General features: G+C 45.1%; 1 protein-coding gene across 6 annotated transcripts in view; it reads right to left on the bottom strand.

The window, feature by feature from the left end:
• Positions 1-18,122, bottom strand: part of LOC311604562 (uncharacterized protein) — a 186,497-nt gene that overhangs the window by 26,881 nt on the left and 141,494 nt on the right. For 5 of the 6 annotated variants that reach the window (XR_014781555.1, XR_014781556.1, XR_014781557.1 and 2 more), the window contains one exon: positions 4,543-4,650. The exons of the other annotated variant lie outside the window; for it this stretch is intronic. The gene's annotated coding sequence lies outside the window, so the exon portion shown is untranslated. The remainder of the gene's footprint in view (positions 1-4,542; positions 4,651-18,122) is intronic. 6 annotated transcript variants of the gene reach the window in all.

The raw sequence follows: 18,122 nt of genomic DNA on the forward strand, positions 1-18,122 counted from the left end.
AAGTTGTTTCATTTTATTAGAGACGTATGATGGAGCCTTGTCGATCTTAATTTGTATAGGCATACCCATAATTGTCATGACCTCATAAATGTGTAATAACAGAGTCAACATTTTCAGAACTCAAGGCCATTCCTCATCAAAACCCTGAATATGTGTCTATAGTATGGTGTACATACTTCAGTTTGCCAATGAATGAGGCACATCCATTTGCCAAAATTCATTTCTTTGACTACCTTTAGGGTTACTTCCTGAAGGTAATAGGGTCTGGTTATATAAAGAACAAGCAGGACATTTTGTCACTTGTTCCAAGTGATAGAAAATCTCTTCTTCAAGCCTTTGCTATTAACATGGTGTTTTAACTTTTTAGTGAAACTCTGAAGCTTCTAACACACTTCCTATCAATGGTTGATCAACTTCACCATTATCTTGTGCTAGAGGGCCTGGTAGACCAGTATGAGATCTTACATGTGTTATACATAATGGATGATTTCTATTTCTGATCACTTGTTGTAACTGAGTAAATAATAAAGTTAAATTAGAATCATCCTGAACTAGATAAGCAGTTTCTATATGCAAAACAACTCTTTCAGCATGTTAAGAGTCAGTTATTATATTAAGAGACTCTTAAATATCTGATAACACCATCAGAATTGCATATAATTTGGATTTTTAAACTGAATCTTAAGGACTCTTAAACACTTTACTTATATTTACTGACTTATAACCTGCCTTTTAAAATTTTATTTGCACTGGTTAAAATGTAGGAGTGCCAGAAATTGGAGTCATCTTTACTATACAAGGGAGAATCCAATTAGTTCTTTTTATGAACTGAAGTCACTGCCATTTGGGTTTCTGTTGTTAATTTCTTCAAAATAATCACTGCAAGCTCTCTGCCAATGTTCACTGTCTGCCCATAATGAGGCAATATCAGCATTAGTAAAAGGTACCACAATCTCAGCTGGATCTATTCCAGCTAATTGGCTAGGTCTCAGTTTTCCTTTTACAATCAATTCAGAAACATTTTTCTATGTAGGTTTTAAAATTTTTACTTTTGTTTTTGTTTTGAGACAGGGTTTCTCTATATAGTCTTGGCTGTCCTAGACTCACTTTGTAGACCAAGCTGGCCTCGAACTCACAGCAATCCACTTTGTGTGCCAAAAATATCCATTCTAAGATACAGTCTTCTCTTTGCATAAGAATTCCTGTGGGAGAATGAGTAGAAGGCAAGATAACCAAAATATAGGCCATCTTTGGATCAAGGACATCTATATATGAATCTTATAATTTCCTTTCTACCAGAGTAAATTTCAGCTGATATCTTTCTTGGGCTATTTAAGTCCTTATCACCTTGTAAGGTTTGTAATAAATTACTTAGCTCTTGGGCAGTCAAACCAATTGTAGGCTGCAGCCAGTTAATATCTCTCAGCAATTTTTGAAAATCATTAAGAATCCTTAGTAGGTTTCTTCTGATTTGTACTTTTTGTGGTCTAGGCTATTTTGTCTCATTCCCAGAAAACATCCTAGTGATATTTGCATTTTGTAGCTTTTCACAGCTCCCGCTCTTTTTTCCTGATCTTGGACCCCTGCTTTCTCTTCTAACTTTCCCTCCGCTGGCTGGCAGGAAATCCCGCCCTATTCTCCCCCTGCTCACTGATTGGCTGTAAGCTGCTTTATTGACATAACTGGGAGACAATTGGGGAGCAGAGTTTAAACAACATTTAGCCAGGAAATCAGAATTTAAACTGCACAATAACCTTATGCCCACAGTGTATCTTTGACTTTAGTGTATTAGCACCCTTTATTTGAAAGCTTTCTCTTTAAGTTGCTGACTTCATTGTCATAAAAATTACTCAGTGAGTTTTAGCTTGGAATTAGGACAGAATCACCAATAATTTCTTTAGATTGCCATAAACACACTTCTGCCATTTTTAGTACCTATTTGTGTGAAGCAGCAGTCTAAAAATGATGAATATGAAATCAACACATCTGTCAACTCTGAAGAGCATTAAAGATGCCCTCCATCCCATGGTATCAAATGTCTAGCATATATTTAATTTTTTAGGCAAAAATAAACAAACCATGTCCATCTCATTAAAAAGTGGGTCTGTTCCATCTTTAATAAGTGATGACATTGTATGGACACTGAAGAATTGTTGTAAAATAAAATTATAATTTATTGCCAGTAACTGATTTGTACATCTATTTTGTAGACCCATATACCCAGGGGCACATGAAAATTCCTCAGGCAAAAAGGTGCTGCTTGTGGGAAGGGCTTAGGATATTCCACTCCAAGCTGGCAGGAGAAGAGATGCCTCAGACTAGACCAGTGGGTGGCAGACACAGGAGAAACTCTACAGCAAAGCTCAGCTCTCAGAGCTGAGTCTGTAAAAATTTCACATAAAAACCATTTCATATGAAATATTTATTGCACAGGTATAGCTGGTTAAATTATTGACTAGTGGTGATCAGTTGGTTGTTAGTTTGTTCTCTTCCCTAGAAGAAGAAGTGAAGGGCTTCAAGTCTCAACCTTCTAATCTTACCTCGGTCTTTTCCAAGACCAGCCCTGTGGACTCCTGGATGCCTTTACACCAAGAAAACTTTCAAATCAAGTTGATACAGTAAATACCAAGATATACTAATTTGATGCATGCTGAAGAACAATGCCATAGAAAACATTAAATTATTTGGTCTCTGTAATTGAACTACTTCATTTCTATAAGAGCAGAAAATTCTATGGATGTACTATGAAACTACTGAAAATTTCCCCCTACAACTCAGCAGTATGCAACATTGGATGTACTGTAAAAAATACTGCAGATTCCCCCCCATTCAAATCAGTTAGTGTGCAACATTGGATGTAGTGTGAAAATGCTGCAAATTACCCCCTACACTTCAGCGGTGTGCAGTACTGCCCCAATTACGAGAAACAAGGTTCCCCCCAAACACAAAGGAACCTTCGTGAAGTAACAGGTGCTCATTCCAAGCTCCTTTTCTGATTCTAAATTCAGAAATCACAGAGAGAGGCTGAGAGGATGGCTCCCTGCTAAGCTACCAGTCTTCCTGATGACCCAAGTGTGGCCTCCAGCATCCTCTGGGTGCCTCTAACAGCAGCTCCAGGGATATCCAATGCCTCTGGCCTTTAAGATCACTGCACACATGTACACACACACACACACACACACACACACACACATACACACACACACACGATTTGAAAAACAAAGTGCAAATCAACGTTAATGAAAACTTTTAAGTTAGGAGCGTTCGAGCTGTATGGTTTCATTAAGTGGTTTGGGTGCAGGGCAGTGATGGAGGTTGGGGGGGGCGTTCCTCACCACCATAGCTTATTGTTCTAACCAGTCAGAAAAGAGAACAAATCTATTTCCTTTTATGAGATACGGTGTGAGTGTGTGAGTAGATGGCACAGTTGCTCTGGGAATGGGCAGAGGGGACCTGCTGCCTGTACACCCTTCCCTTTTCCCTCTCTGAAGTCATCTGATGGAGTAACTTGTTCTTTGCAAACCGTCCTTTGCTTGTGTTCCCTTTGCCACTTACTCTCTAAATAAAAGCCGGTATATAACTTTAAAATTATTACCAACTAGAGTCCACTATTTCAGGAAAAACAAGAAAAAGACTAGATGTGGCCTATCTTTAGATCTACAAGGCTGCGGAACACTAGATAACACCGGAACACATGTCAAAGAAACAGACACCGAGGGATGAGTGATTGCTCGGCTGCTCACCCATCCGTCTGCAGCTAACTTCGCTTCCTGGACCCAGACAAGTTTTTCCCTGGAGGCTGTTAGTTAATTTGGTTCTTTGACCAGTAACTGCCATCTTCTGATAAGGTAGCACCTGTGATCAAGTGCTTCCTCTGCCACCATCTTGCCCCTTGACTGGCTGGCTTCCTCTCTATGGGACGCAATCCACCTCTGCCATTGCCCGAGCAGTTATGAGGTCAGAGTATCTGTGCAACCTCCCCTCCCTCCCCTGTGGCACAGGTGCTGCTTCTCACCACTTCCGCCAGATGTTACAGTGGAGCTTCTAGACGACAAAGGCAGATAAAATGTAGCTGGGTTGGAGTGGAAGACAGATCCATGTCTACCCTTCGACGGCAATAATCTTAGGCAGAGAAATCCCTAGATGTTCACTAGAAGTTATGAGGACCAGTAAATGATTTCTGAAAGGTTGCAGGTGACTGTACAAATCAATTATACTTCTATGCATTAATAATAAAAATGAAATTATGAGAATAATTCTGTTTATAATAGTACCTCCAAAACATAAAGCCCTGGGGGAAATTGTAACCAGTAAGGTAAAAATGTATACTGCGGAAGTTATGAAACACCACTGAAAGAAATAACCTTCACCAAGACTCGGCACATCCCTGTGCATGGGCCAGAAGGTATAATTTTTTTTTTTTAGATTTTGTTTTATTTTTACACACATGCGCATGTGCATGTGCAAAACCTTAGAAGTCGAAAGAGGGCGTCAGAGCTTCCAGAGCTTGTGGGAAGTCCTGGTGTACTTTTTGCCACTTACCATTCAACAATACTGTGTTAAAAAATTCACTGGGTTTGGGGGCCTCCAGTCTACGCCATGTGCTGTGCTGTGCTGGCCTCCAGAGATCTGCCCAGGAGCTAAACATCCCTAGAAGAAATCAGAGTGTAGGCTTAGATTTTTTCTAAACCTACTTTATATTTAGAGTTCTTAAAAACTTCCACCTCAAACAAACAAACAAACAAACAAACCAACAAAAACCTTCAACCTCACTTCTCATATACCAAGCAGAGTAAGTGGAGAAAGGCTGTTAATAGGAAAAAGAGGTTGTGGACCTGTTTAGACTAGTTTCCTGGGCCAATTTCACTTTGCATTGCCAGGATACCATCAGTCCAGTCCAACAGCAAAGACCAAACAGCAAGAGTAATCCATAGCAGTGGCATGATCCAGGAGAAACAGCAAGGCTCTGCTGAATAGGCAAGAGTCAGGAGAAGCAGCCAGAATCAGCCGGAGTACCACATGAAGTTCTCTGGAACGTTTCTCTATGTGAAGTGAAGACCAGTGAAGACCAGCAAAGAGTTGCACGGCTTAGCAGTGTGGAAATGCATAAAGTGTCGTTCCACTGTCCATGGGGTTCTATTTAACTCCTTCCAAACATCACACACCTTCTCACGTGTCTACTCCCAGAAAAACATCACATGCCCTCTTACAAGACATCTTCCAGAAAAAAATCATGTGCCCTCTCACAAGACAGCTTTCAGCAAAACACCCCATGGCATAACTGAGTCCTCAAAGAAACCAGAAACTTCCTCTTCATCAGAGCATTTTACAGTTCAATACATCTATGTTATTTAAAACTAAATCCTTGTATATAACAATCAAAATCACATTGCAGATGTGTTTAGCTTTGTTGAGTTTATTTGCTGGCCACCGCCAACTCTCCCAAAAGCCACTTTCTGTGTTGTATTCTGAGTTCTCTGAAAAGGAGAGCAGTGATTTCTAGAAACGGAAGCTCATTCTTGACTCGTGAAGCTCATGCTGAGAGGTATGGGGCCCCGGTTCTTCGCTACACAGGACAACTTTCTCTGACTGGGAGCAGACACTCACTTCAACACTCTGCTCTCAGCTTTCTAAATACTTACAAGACAGAGGCAAAGCTTGCTTGCATTTTGCTTCCTCCCACAGGAGAAAGTTTGAGAAATTAAGTATAGTAGGACAGCTGATAACTGTAAAATGGTGATTTACTTCCAGTGAGCTGGGGAGAGGCTCTGAGATTCATAGTGTGCTGTGGGCCAGTGGGAGGAAGCTGGGCCAGCAATCTGATGACAGGGACTAGAGCAGGCTGCACCTTCACTAAACTACACCCAGCACAGGACATGCCAGCTGTGTGTATCCACACCATAAATATCCTTGTGAAAATGAAGGGTTTTGCCAGATAATCCTAACATCTTTTTCACCCCCTAGTCCATGTATGTGACTCCAAAAGTGTGGGATCAATGCTTATTCCATATCACAAAGGTAGACTGAGGGGACCTTGGCTGTGATGACAGTTGCTTAGGTAAAACCAGACATGGCCTCTATTTGACAAGGATCATAGTAAGACCTTCTGTGTGCCAACATTCTCACAGCACAATGTCCTGAAGGTGCACACACGTTGCTACCTATGACAGAAATCCATTTTGTATGGCTGAATAGTTTTCCATTGTGTTTATATGACATGCGGTCTCACTCATTTGTGGAATCAGAAAAAGATGATATCATGGAAGCACACAGTAGAATAACAGCAGTTTCCAGAACCCGGGAAGAAGATGATGGGGAAGAGATTGGTCAATTGATATAAATAGAAAGTTACGTTTGTCTGGACTCCCGTTGAATGGTGAGAGTTGACTATGGTTAACAGCATCCAAGCAAACTACAAGAACTGATTCTGAATGTTCTCACCTGAAGGAATGGTTGATGCTATTTTTTTTTGTTCATTATACAGGTATATGTGTTAAAGCATACTGCTGCTCAAATATCCACTAAACACCCAATAAGGGCTGCGGGGGGTTAGGGTTAGCGATCAAATGTACTTAAGGCGTCTCAGAGGCCCTGAGTTTTGTTTCCAGTGTTTATGTCCAACTCCAGCTCTAAGGGAATCAGATGACCCCTTCTGGCCTCTGTGGGCACTGCACTCATGTGCACGGACTCGCTCACACATAATTCAAAAGCAAAAGCAACCCATAGAACCTGTAACTAAATTCCTCAAACCACAGTGACTAAAGGGTGGAATTCTGCATTTCTTTGGGATGAGGGTGGTGTGGAGACTTATATGGAAAGGTTGTGCTGTCTTTGGGGGAAAGGTGGCAGGTCCTCTTGTCCCCGTGGTGATTCTGTGCAGTGTGATGACCTGCCACCAAAAAAGGCTTCTAAAGACTTCGGACCTTAGTACTCTGAAAAAATTAGGAAATGTTTCAGACATCCAGAAACATTTGAAGGATAACATAATATCACACTGTGGGGACCACCCACTTTAAGAAAGAAACATCACAAGCAAGGTGAGATGTTGAGATGTCTCTGCTTGCTCCCCTTCTCCCCCACCCCCCAGCTACAGTCCTGTCTCCTGAGATGGTCATTGAAAAGAACTTATTTTTCAAATTAAATCTTACACATAGCTCCTTCGAATCTTTGTATGGGGTGCACAAAAGCCAAATTCTGCATGTTTAAATAAAGATAGTAGACAGAACACAAAGGAAAACATTTCCTGTGTGTCTGTGTAACTGCCGGATCTTTCACTTGTGGGGTTTCATCTAATGACACATTAGGGACATTGAGAGGATGTGTCTCCATCGTTTGGCTTTTCCTTACTGATGACAGCTAATTTTTTCCAGAACCTTGATTTGCAGACAATGCTCAAACGGGGGAGTATGCAAAGCATATATGACGTGTGTGTGTGTGTGTGTGTGTGTGTGTGTGTGTGTGTGTGTGTGTAGTAATAAAAGATAGATTGATGAATAAATGATAACTAGATGATGGCTGGGTAGATGATAGGTGATAAATTGATACATTGGCAGATAGAAGACAATAACACAGATGATAGATGAGACATGAGGGAGGGCAGAGAGATGAGAAACAGATCCTAGTGGCATGTTATTTCAAAGAGAGGATTCTCCTGAGCCATGGGGTTTAGGATTGAAATAATCTCCCTCTGAAGCTGTCACAGAATCCTTGATGTTCCTACACCTCTGTGGAGATCACCAGGCTCGAAGCTTTCTTCCACCAATGTCCTATGACCTTAAGTGTGTGAATCTGTCAGATACCTTTTTTATTTGTTTGTTTGCTTTTTTTTTTTTTTGACATAAAATAGAGAAATGGAAGAAACCAAAATGCCTGGTAGGATGCTGGATGGGCCAGGTGAGGCCTAATTTTTTTTTTTTTTCATTTGTCTGGAGTTTCTACCTGAAGACGGACGGAGGCCCCTTCACAGCAGAAGAGCACTCATTTGATGCTGCACTTGGGTGCCCTACAAAACAATGGGAGGAATAAAGCCCCTCCTGCCATCTGGGGAGATGCAGAGATCCAAGCTCTGCTGGTCCTGTGAGCAGGGGCCCCCCCTGCTCCAGCCTCCCGGCATCTGCTTGTGAAAAACAGGGCAAACCAATACTGAAATAGAAGAGTATTAAGTAGCTCACGAGCACACATTGTTTCCCAAAGTCACACTGCAATGCCGCTGTGAGGAAAGCTAGATAAAACAAAGATGCTGTGAGGCAGGCCCTGGCACCCTCACTGTGGAAAACGACCTGAGCTCCTAGGAAAGACCCAGTCATAATTACCAAAGCCAAAACTTGGTCAAAACAGAAACTGACAACAAACTCTTATCTATTGTCGGAGCCTTCTCCATTCCCTTTAAAGTCTGGGCTACATGTTCTCACGGATTTTCCCTGTTAACCCATAAACCTTCGGGGGTGTGGGGGTGTGGAGTAATAGCCTGTTAAACAGGGCATTGAATTCCTTCTCTGCAGTCACCATGTACATGGGGCAGCCCATCTCAAACAAAATCGTAGATGGTCCCAGGGGGAAGCAAATTATAAAAGACAAAGACGCCCGCGGGGAGAGCAACTTCCAGCATTATTAAGGTGCCGGACTCATGGCGTGGTGGCGGTGGGGAGAAAATGTTCAAAGTGCTCTTTCTTGTTCCAAAACTTGAACTGCTGAGATGAGGGAGAGAAAGTGAGAGTGAGAGCAAGAGCAAGAGTGAGAGAGATACAGAGAGAGAGAGAGAGAGGAGTAGGGGTGGATCAGTCAAGTAAACAACTAAACATTGCAGCAGGCAAACAAACAAATCTATGGGATAAAGACCAAGGCTGGGATGCATTCAATAAAAGCCCTTTCCATCAATTAACACCATTGTTTATTTAATCTGCCCAGCCCAGCCCATGTGGCAGGCAGGAGAAACGCTCTCCTTTTCAACTGAAGCAATGCAAAAACACAGTCTAGATCCAGGGCAGTCTTGCCAGCGCCTGGCCCTGGATGGCTCTGTAAAGCCCTGTTTTGCTCGCGTGCTCATGGCAACGGCTGCAGCTGTTGAACGTGGCTTCAGGCTGTCTGACTCCCTCGAGAGAATTTATGTGTTCCCACTTCCTTTCCTTATTAGGAGGCAGGAATCTGCAACACCTATTAGAAGAAGTATGCATAAAGGGTAATGACTGTGCGATTTATTAGTGGTCTGTTCTTGCTCACTGGAGCCCTCTGCCTCCTGCCTCCCTCCCCCCAGGGCGCAGCCTTAGCTGAATCTGTCTCTGCTTCCATGGCAGCAGGTGGGCAAGAACAGCTTTCATGGGGGAGGGCATGGAGGAGAAGACCAGCGCTCTCGCTCTCTTCCACACCAAGGCACAGGAAAGAGGCAGAAGCACCAGGGGTCGGGTTTCCCCCGCAGAAGAAGCGTTTGCTGACCAAGGGAGTAGAATCAAAGTCAAGAGAAAACACAAAACACACAAAGTCACAGGGGCAACAAGAGGCTTCTTAGAGCTTCCCACTTTGTCACGTGGGCATTAATGAAGTGACAATGACAGGGGCAGGAACTGAATGTGTTAAAGCAATGGGTGCTACCTAGGAATAGTTTTGGCATCCTTGAAGCTGGGGTAGGGGTGGGGGAGGGGGGCAGCATTTTCCCACCAGGGGACAGAAGCTCTGAGTGGACACCTCCAAAGCTGCCCTTCACCAAAGCCTTCAAATGAGGCAGGAACACTATGGTGGTTGACAAAGTTCACACCATCTGCTTGGAAACTGCAGGTGTTGCCCCACCCTTTCCTGGCGTCCTGCTAAGATTGGGAGTCTTCCCCCCCCCACCCCCCCACCCCCGCTGCCTGCACCCCCAACAGAAAATTCAGGAGAACAAAATGTGAGGGGCCAAATTTATTTGCTGTTAAAATCCCATATATGTTCAAGAAAGTGTAACCCATGAGTTGTGAGGGCATCCAGAATTCGTTGATCAAGTTTCAGGTCCACTCTGCTGGTCAAGTTCGGGAAGGGAAGGCATGTTAGGCTGCGAACAGTGGCTCTGACACTGGACAGACTCCAGCTACACTCTTGCTTCCCCCAGAAGCACCAGGACCCTGGGATGAGCGTTTGTTTATTTATTTATTTATTTATTTATTTATTTATTTATTTATTTATTGCAGTTTAGAGTGTGGGAGGGTGTGGCTGGGGTGCTGAGGAACTTTCAGAGTATGGTCTGCGCTCTGAAAGGGTCATTTCAATCAGCCTAACACATGCTAAGCAAATCAGTGTCTCTGTAATTGATTCGGTGCACATACTCCTGAAACCCTAGACACACTTCTCCAACATCGTCTACAAAGCCCACTGCGGAGGCTCATTTTCATGGCCTGTAACCCAGCATCCAACATGTTATCAACACGGTGTGGTAAGCACCCTCTGAGGGATGTGCAGCATGGCACCGTGTGCAGCAGCGCTAAAGTCAGACAGAGGGTAGACAGGAAAAAAAAAATGGGACTAAGGGAAGCCCCTGGTGGTAGATCTGCAGGAGAAAGCTAAAGCTAAAAAAAGATTAGGAGACGAGCTAACAGCTGCTCACTTCCGGTGTTGTCTGGCTTTTTTTTTTTTTTCATTTTGCATGCACACTAGTTTGCAAAAGCGAAGATCCTGCCTCTAAGTTTCCCCAGAGGCATCACTGAATGAGAACATTTCATGGCGTCCCTCATGTCACTAGGCAGATCTCACCCACAGCTATATAAATCTCTCAGTGAGCAGAGCATGAGGCCCATGCTGGGTTCTGACATAGCTGCTGGCTTCTTTGCTGGGCTCGCCCCCCCCCCATCATTTCAAGCAGGCCAGCCAAAACTACTAATTAAAGAGGGGGTGATTTATTCCCAACTCCTCTCTTCCCTCAGGAAACGTAACTCAGCTCCAGGCCTAGCTAGTTTACCTCGCCCTATTCAATAAATTACGGCTGCCTCGTTAATAGTTAATTAGAAAAACTGAAAGCCTAAGACAGACCCTCAGGGAGGGGAGAGGTCAGCTCACCCTGGGCCTCCTGTATGAGGAGTCTGAGCTGATTGTCCTTGGTGTCTCAGGGGTCCCTGTGCTAGCTTTGAATGCCAGCTCCGGCCCCACCCTGGTGTTGAACAGACTGTGGCCTGCACTGAACCCTACGTTGAGCTCTTTGCTAGCTAAGCAGGTAGGAAACCTGTCTTTAACCTTCTTTTAGAAAAGCCATGGGAAAAAAATGTGTGCAGTGTGTACGTGTGCATTTGTGTTTGCATGTGTGTGTTGTAGGCATGTGGGGAGGCCTGAGGGCGGGGCTGGGTGTCTTCCTCTGGCACTCTTCACTATGTTCACAGGGTCTCTCACTGGACCCCGAGCTCATCACTTTGGCTAGCCACTTGCTCTGGAGATCCAGCCTCTGCTCCTCAGTACTGGGGTTACAGAAACTCCCCTGCCCCTTCTCCCCTACATTCATACCTGTTCTGGGATCTGAACTCTCATTCTCACACTTGCAAGGGAAGGACTTTGTCCACTGAACCATCTTTTCCAGTCCAGAATATTAAAAAATCTGGACATCAAAAAAAAAAAAAATCTGGACATCCATTGCTCTTCAAGGTATGTGCTTCTTCAGCAAATAAACACATGAAAACTTCAAGAACAAGTTTTTCTCTCTCTTTGAAAAAGAGAGCAGTCCCCAAAGCTTGCAGGCTTTTGATCAACTCTTTTCTGATGTAATGATTGACCTGAGGAAAGCCAGCTCCCACCAGTTTACATCAGCTCCTGCCAGATCAAGCCCCCTTGGCTCTCTACAGACAGCAAATCTTACACAGCCGCAGTTCAAGCAGCAAATGTGTGAAGAAACTCAGAAGCGATGCCCACTGTGGGTCTGTGGCATCTCCGTCCATTCCAGTTAGGGAGGTTCGACTCCAGCCGTCTGCAGTGAGCCCACTGCCTGTGAGCTCTGGGGCAGAGACAGAAGGTTCCGATGAAGTCTAGGGTGGGCTCCAAGGGTCCGTCCATGTTGCGAGCAGGCATCCAGTTGCTCTGCTGCTCTTCCGTGAACAGTGGTCTGAGGAGCAGGAGGTGGGAAAGAAGGCTTGCCCTTTGGAGTCAGCGCACACACACACACACACACACACACACACACACACACACACACACACACACACACAGCTGAGAACACCAGTGTGAGAACATGGCAGCAACAAGGTGTTTCTCCTCTTCCAAGGATGTCACGGCACCAGGTTAGCACACTCGCTCTCTAGAGAGACATTGTAGGCCATCTGGCCCCTGCTGACGCTACCCAGAGTTCTCTAGGCCCACAGATCTACTGACAGAAAAATCTCTTCTCCTCCTCCTCTTCTTTTTTAAACCTATAGCCCAGGCTGGCCTCAAACTCGTGACCCTCCTGCCTCTGCCTCCTTCAGAAAATCACCACAACTGGCAACAGAGAATCTTCTGGCAAAGGGCAGAGGATTGGAAGTTCCTGCTTTGAGGGACCTAACCCTGATGCCACTAGAATGCAGACGTGGATTCAGGCGTCGGGTTCTCTTGCCCTGGCCTTGGAATTCCTACCTGGGCCCATGCTGTTTTTTTTTTTAATTTAAATTTATTTGAAATCCTTTATTCATTTTTCTATTTCCCCATTCTCCCATACTTCTCTCACCTAGAGTCCTAGAAACCTACAAGAAGAACATCATGGGTCCTGAGTTCAATTCCCAGCAACCACATGGTGGCTCACACCCATCTATAACATGATCTGATGCTCTCTTCTGGTCTGCAGAGGTACATGCAGGTAGAACACTGTGTACATAACAATAAATAAATATATCTTAAAAAAAAAGAAGAACATCATGATGGGGGGATCTGGGCCCAGGGGTTCTGCTCAAACTACTGCACCAACCAAGGACAATGCATGCAGTGAACAACAAACCCCTACTCAGATCTAGCCAATGGACAGGACATTCTCCACAGTTAAGTGGAGAGTGGGGACTGATTCTCACATGAACTCTGGTGCCCCATATTTGGCCACTTCCCCTTGGTTGGGAAGCCCGTTGGCACTCAGAGAAAGCATAAGCAGGCCACCAAGATGAGACTTGAGAGTCTGTGACCATATAATGGGGCAGGAGGTTCCCATCAGTCACAGACATAGGGGAGGGGAATAGAGTGAAAGGGAGGGAGGGAGGAATGGGAGGATACAAAGGATGGGATAACAATTGAGATGTAAGCTGAATAAATTAATACATTTATTCATTTTTACACCCTGATTGTATCCCCCTCTCCTCCAGCTCCACCCTTCCTCCCTCTTCCCCAGTATGCCCGTCCCCTAGTCCTCAGAGAGGGGGAGCCCCCCTCCCTACCAACTGACCCCAGCCTATCAAATCTCATCAGGACTGCCTGCATCTTCTTCCTCCTTGGCCTGGTAAAGCCACCCCACCAGGGGGAAGTGATCAAAGGGCAGGCAACAGGTCGTGTCGTCACAAGAGCTAATGTCTTCATCTGGTAAGCCTTGAACCCTGCTGGTCATGAGAACCACCTGTACCCTCAAAAATCAAAGCTCTGTGGGCTGGGCAGACGGCTCTGCAGGTAGAGCACTTTCCAAGCAAGGATGAGGACTTGAGTGCACCACCCAGGCAAGGGTGAGGACTTGAGTGCACCACCCAGGCCCTCATAAAGCTGCTGAGGTAGCAGGGGTCTGGAATCCCTGCCTCTCTGTGGCAAATGTGAGTCAGAGTGGGAGAATCCGCAGACTCTCATGGGCAGCCGTGACATATGAAACAACAAACAACAAGGGGCCCTGTCCCAAGCAAGGTGGAAGTGAGGTGACACCTAAGGTTGTCCTTTGACTTCCACAAACATGTGTCTGTACCCACTCTCTCACAGGAACAGAGAGAGAAGGAGGGAGGGAGGGAGGGAGGGAGGGAGGGAGGGAGAGAGAGAGAGAGAGAGAGAGAGAGAGAGAGAGAGAGAGAGAGAGAGAGAGCCACATAGATTTTCAAGTCAATCTTCTGGAAGTCTGTTCTGCTGTCTGGTTTTGCAAAGGCAGCAAGTGGCTCTTGGTGATGCTGGAAGTCTAGCAAGCTTGGGAAACAATGATTTGCGCAAATATTTGGAACTGATACGTGAAAACATAGAAGCAAATCAGAAACAAAGACAAGCAACTCCCTGCTAGCCCCCACCCCCTACCCCTCCACAGATGAGGATGGAGGGGAATTCCCACAGTCTCCCAGGTGTTTCCCTATTTGAGGCACAAATTCTGTCTCATAACTGCCTTGCTTACACCACTGGCTGGGCCAAGCCTTCACATAATACCACACATAGATGTGATGCTCAGAATCTCCAGGTGTCAAACACATGAAGAAAGAGAGGTTGGGAGAAGAGAAATGGGTGATGCTAAAAATCCCTTTCTCACAGTGTTAGATTATTGTCTAATAGTGGTTTATTGATCAATAAACCACCACCTAGCTTAACAGAATTAAGGAAAAGACTCACTAAGCTATTTCAAACCTAGACTACTTTGCTCTGACATTCTCTCTCCCTGTGAAAATATGAATTAGGAGGTAATTAAAATCCAACAAATCAGGTCTAGTCTAGGGATCAGAAATTTGAACCATGCAGTAAGCAGAAAGGTAAACACTTTAACTGTATGAATTTGGATCTGACATTTCAGGGACAGCTCGATGGGTCAACTTCAATCCCAGTGCCCACATAAAAAGCCTGGCATACCTATAAGGCCAGCCTTGGGACGAGAGGCAGACAGATTCTGAGGGCCTGCTGGCCAGCCAATCTCACCAAAATGGCAAATCCCAAGTTTGGTGAGGGACTCACCAGTGTGGTGGCTGCATGACTGAAGGCAGTGGCTCCCCCTTGTCACAGTCTGTGCTCGGTGGACTCCAACTGGTAACCCACGCCAGGGCCAATGGACAGCCCCAGGCCACAGCAGTAGAGTGGCTGAGCTCAGTGGGTCATAAAACAGAAGGACACGAATCTGGGCAAGACACCTGTGGGGAGGAGAGTGGGTGGGACAGAGAGACGAGAGGTTGAGAGCAATCGGAACGTCTTATAGTCATTATGAGATTGCCAAAGAACAAATTTAATTCAGATGGAGATGCCATCCAAATATAAGATGGAGAGGTGATTGAGGAAGAATTTTGGATATCAACCTTTGACTTTCAAACACATGTGTGGGCAGACATACCTTCTGCATACACACAGCACACGCAACATACTTAGAAGTCACACAATATACACACAACACATCCACAGACAGACAGGGAGACAGACAGAGAGACAGAACACACACACACACACACACACACACACACACAGAGCGCCATTGTACCAAACAGGGAATCACTGAAGATCACTTATCAGAACTACACAGCAACACAAGCATGAGACATCGAAGTGCCCCTTTGGGATTTGCCGCAGATCACTCTGTTCATATCAACAACTGAGGAGAGAGTCAGGAGGGGTGGAGAGAGACTTCTGAGAAAGGAACCAAAAAGGAAAGCGCGTCACAAATTATCTTCCAGAACAGCAACCATAAATCCTAGAGACGTGTTGTTCTGTTTTGCAGCACCACACCCACACACATTCTTTCTGGTTGACTTTTGCATGTGAGGGTTTGCAGGTCACTCACAAAATAGGGTGTGTGAGTAACTGATGCACCTCAGAATAAAGTGGGCTGGAGGCTGGGAGGATGGCTTTGTGCGCAAGAGCGTTTTCCCTGCAAGCCTGAGGATCTGAGTTCAAATCTGCAGCACTTGCATAAAAGGCCCAGCATGGCTGCATATGCACGACGCCTGTAACCTCAGGCCCATGGTGGAGCAACTGAAAAGCCAAGAGCACTTGCTGGCTGGCTGGCAGAAATTGATTGAGGAATAAAAAATGTGTGTTTTTTTTTTTATTCTGACAGATCTCAATTCAAAAGCAGTTTTCTAGTTGGCTTATGCTTGGAGGGGCTCAATTTTACTGAGAGAGAGACAGAGGGTAACACAGAGAGGTGGAGAAACAGAAGGGAGCGGACATGGAGAGAGGAGGAGACGCTGTTACCTGTAGCTGACACTCAGATCCTTCTGGACCACATCTGACAATCTTCCCCTCCATTCTTTCTTCAAGGAAATGTCAATGTTTGATCTTGTGAGGGTCTCATGTATGAGGGCCACTGTAGACCATCTTTGCTACTTTGTGGGTTCTTATTTTTCTCACCCTTTGTGCCCTTCCTCGGGGACACCCCCCCCCAATCACTAGATAGGAAAAAAGGGGGAAAGAGAACTAGAGATCTTTGAATCTAACTTCTTCTTTGAACATGACTCTAACAAGCCATAACTAACCCTCTCTGAGTGATCACCAACCACCAACCCTTGCCTAGTGGGGCCCTCACATTTATATACCCTCTGAAAAGTTCCCAGAATTCCAAATGTCACACAATTACAGAAACTATCTGCAGCTGGAAAAACCACACCTCTGCTAGAGCACAAGGCAAATCATAGTCAGCTGCTTCGAAGCAGCGCCATAGCCCCACACCTGGGATTAAAACAGAAACATATTCTTATAATATTTCTGTGTTTTTTAAAGAACCAAAAAATGCCAGAATTGTCACTCCAGGGCCACAGCTGCTCAGGTTAAGATGGCCCTGTCATGTGACTCAGGACAGCTGTTCCAGAGGTTTTAAGCAAGTGCACCAAAGCCAAAATCCCAGGCTTCACCCTTAGCTGCAGTCGGGAGAATTGTCAGGGCCAGTTCACATCATTGGAAAATTTGCCTAGAAACACAGACCTCAGTAAGAACTACTCCCCGCGAGACGGTAAACGACACCAAGCAGGAGTGCTTCCAATTTCATATGGATAGTTATAGCTTCAGTGGATTTATTACCAAGTCTTTGATCGTGTTAACTAGGCATTTTCATCTCCCTATGGCCTAGTTCTTTTCCATCTTGTTGTTTGCTGAAATGCTTCTATCTCTTTCCAGCTCATTTTAGCCTTGTCTGGCTGTCTTCAATTTCCATATTATGGATTTGGGGGTGCTAGGATGTGTCCAGTAAAAGTTTGTGTGCTGGAACCTTGATCTTCAGTGTAGTCATGTTGGGAGGGTAGAGTGTGTGTGTGTGTGTGTGTGTGTGTGTGTGTGTGTGTGTGTATGTGTGTGTGTGTGTGTGAGTGTGAGTATGTGTGTGTGTGTGTACCTTTAGATGAAGGCATGGGGAGGAGAGTGTGCACGTGTGTGAACAGGAGTGTATGTAGCGGCCAAAGGGTGACTATAATTGCATGTGTCATTTCAAGTGCACCTTCCATATCTTGTTTGAGACAATCTTCTCACAGACCTGAAACTTCACCAAGTGGGCAAGGCTAGCTTGCCAGCAAGCTCCTGGTTCTCCTGTCTCTCTGCTCCCACCTTACAATCATTGGGATCACCCATGGGTGTCACGGTGACTGAACTCTAAGGTGCATGCTGGGGATCCTTACACTTGAGAAGAAACCACTTTCCCCTCGGCCCCAGAGGTAGTAGAGACTTTAAATGGGGTCAGAGGGAAGTCATGGCATCTCCATCTGGGGCCGGGAGTGATGTAGATCCATCTAGAAAAACTCCTTGTGAAAGCAGATTGTTAAACAAGGTGGGCCAATGCACCTTGCCCCACCCACACATGGTCATGCCCTCCCTCTCTGCCATATTTCAGTACAGTTAGGGTGGTCCTCAGGAGACATTGTGCTATTGGGACTTCTCAGCTCCAGAACCATGAGCTGAATAGATCTGGTCTGTTGTACCGCACCCAACATCCAGTGTTGTGTCATAGTAGCACAAAGTGGGCTGTGACAGGAGTTGGAAGAGACATCTAGGCAGAAGAAATGTGAAGGATTAGAAAGAAGGAAGGTCCGAGGTGGCAGAGGCAGCATGGGAGGTGGGGAATGTCACTGAGAGGATGGGGCACCTCCAGCAATCTCATTTGAGGAAAAGGGAACTTGTACATCCTTTGTTAAAGATAAAGAATTTGGGCAATTCAAAAGTTCTTGTGAGGATAACGGAATTCGATTCTTGGTCATTGTCCACGGGCTCTGTCCCACAGATCACACTGCAAACAAGGCCGTGTTGGGGCTACTCTTTAGACCCAGGATTAAGATTATAGCCCTATACCTAAG

Source organism: Acomys minous (assembly GCF_964271855.1).
Source record: "Acomys minous genome assembly, chromosome: 9".
NCBI lineage: Eukaryota > Metazoa > Chordata > Mammalia > Rodentia > Muridae > Acomys > Acomys minous.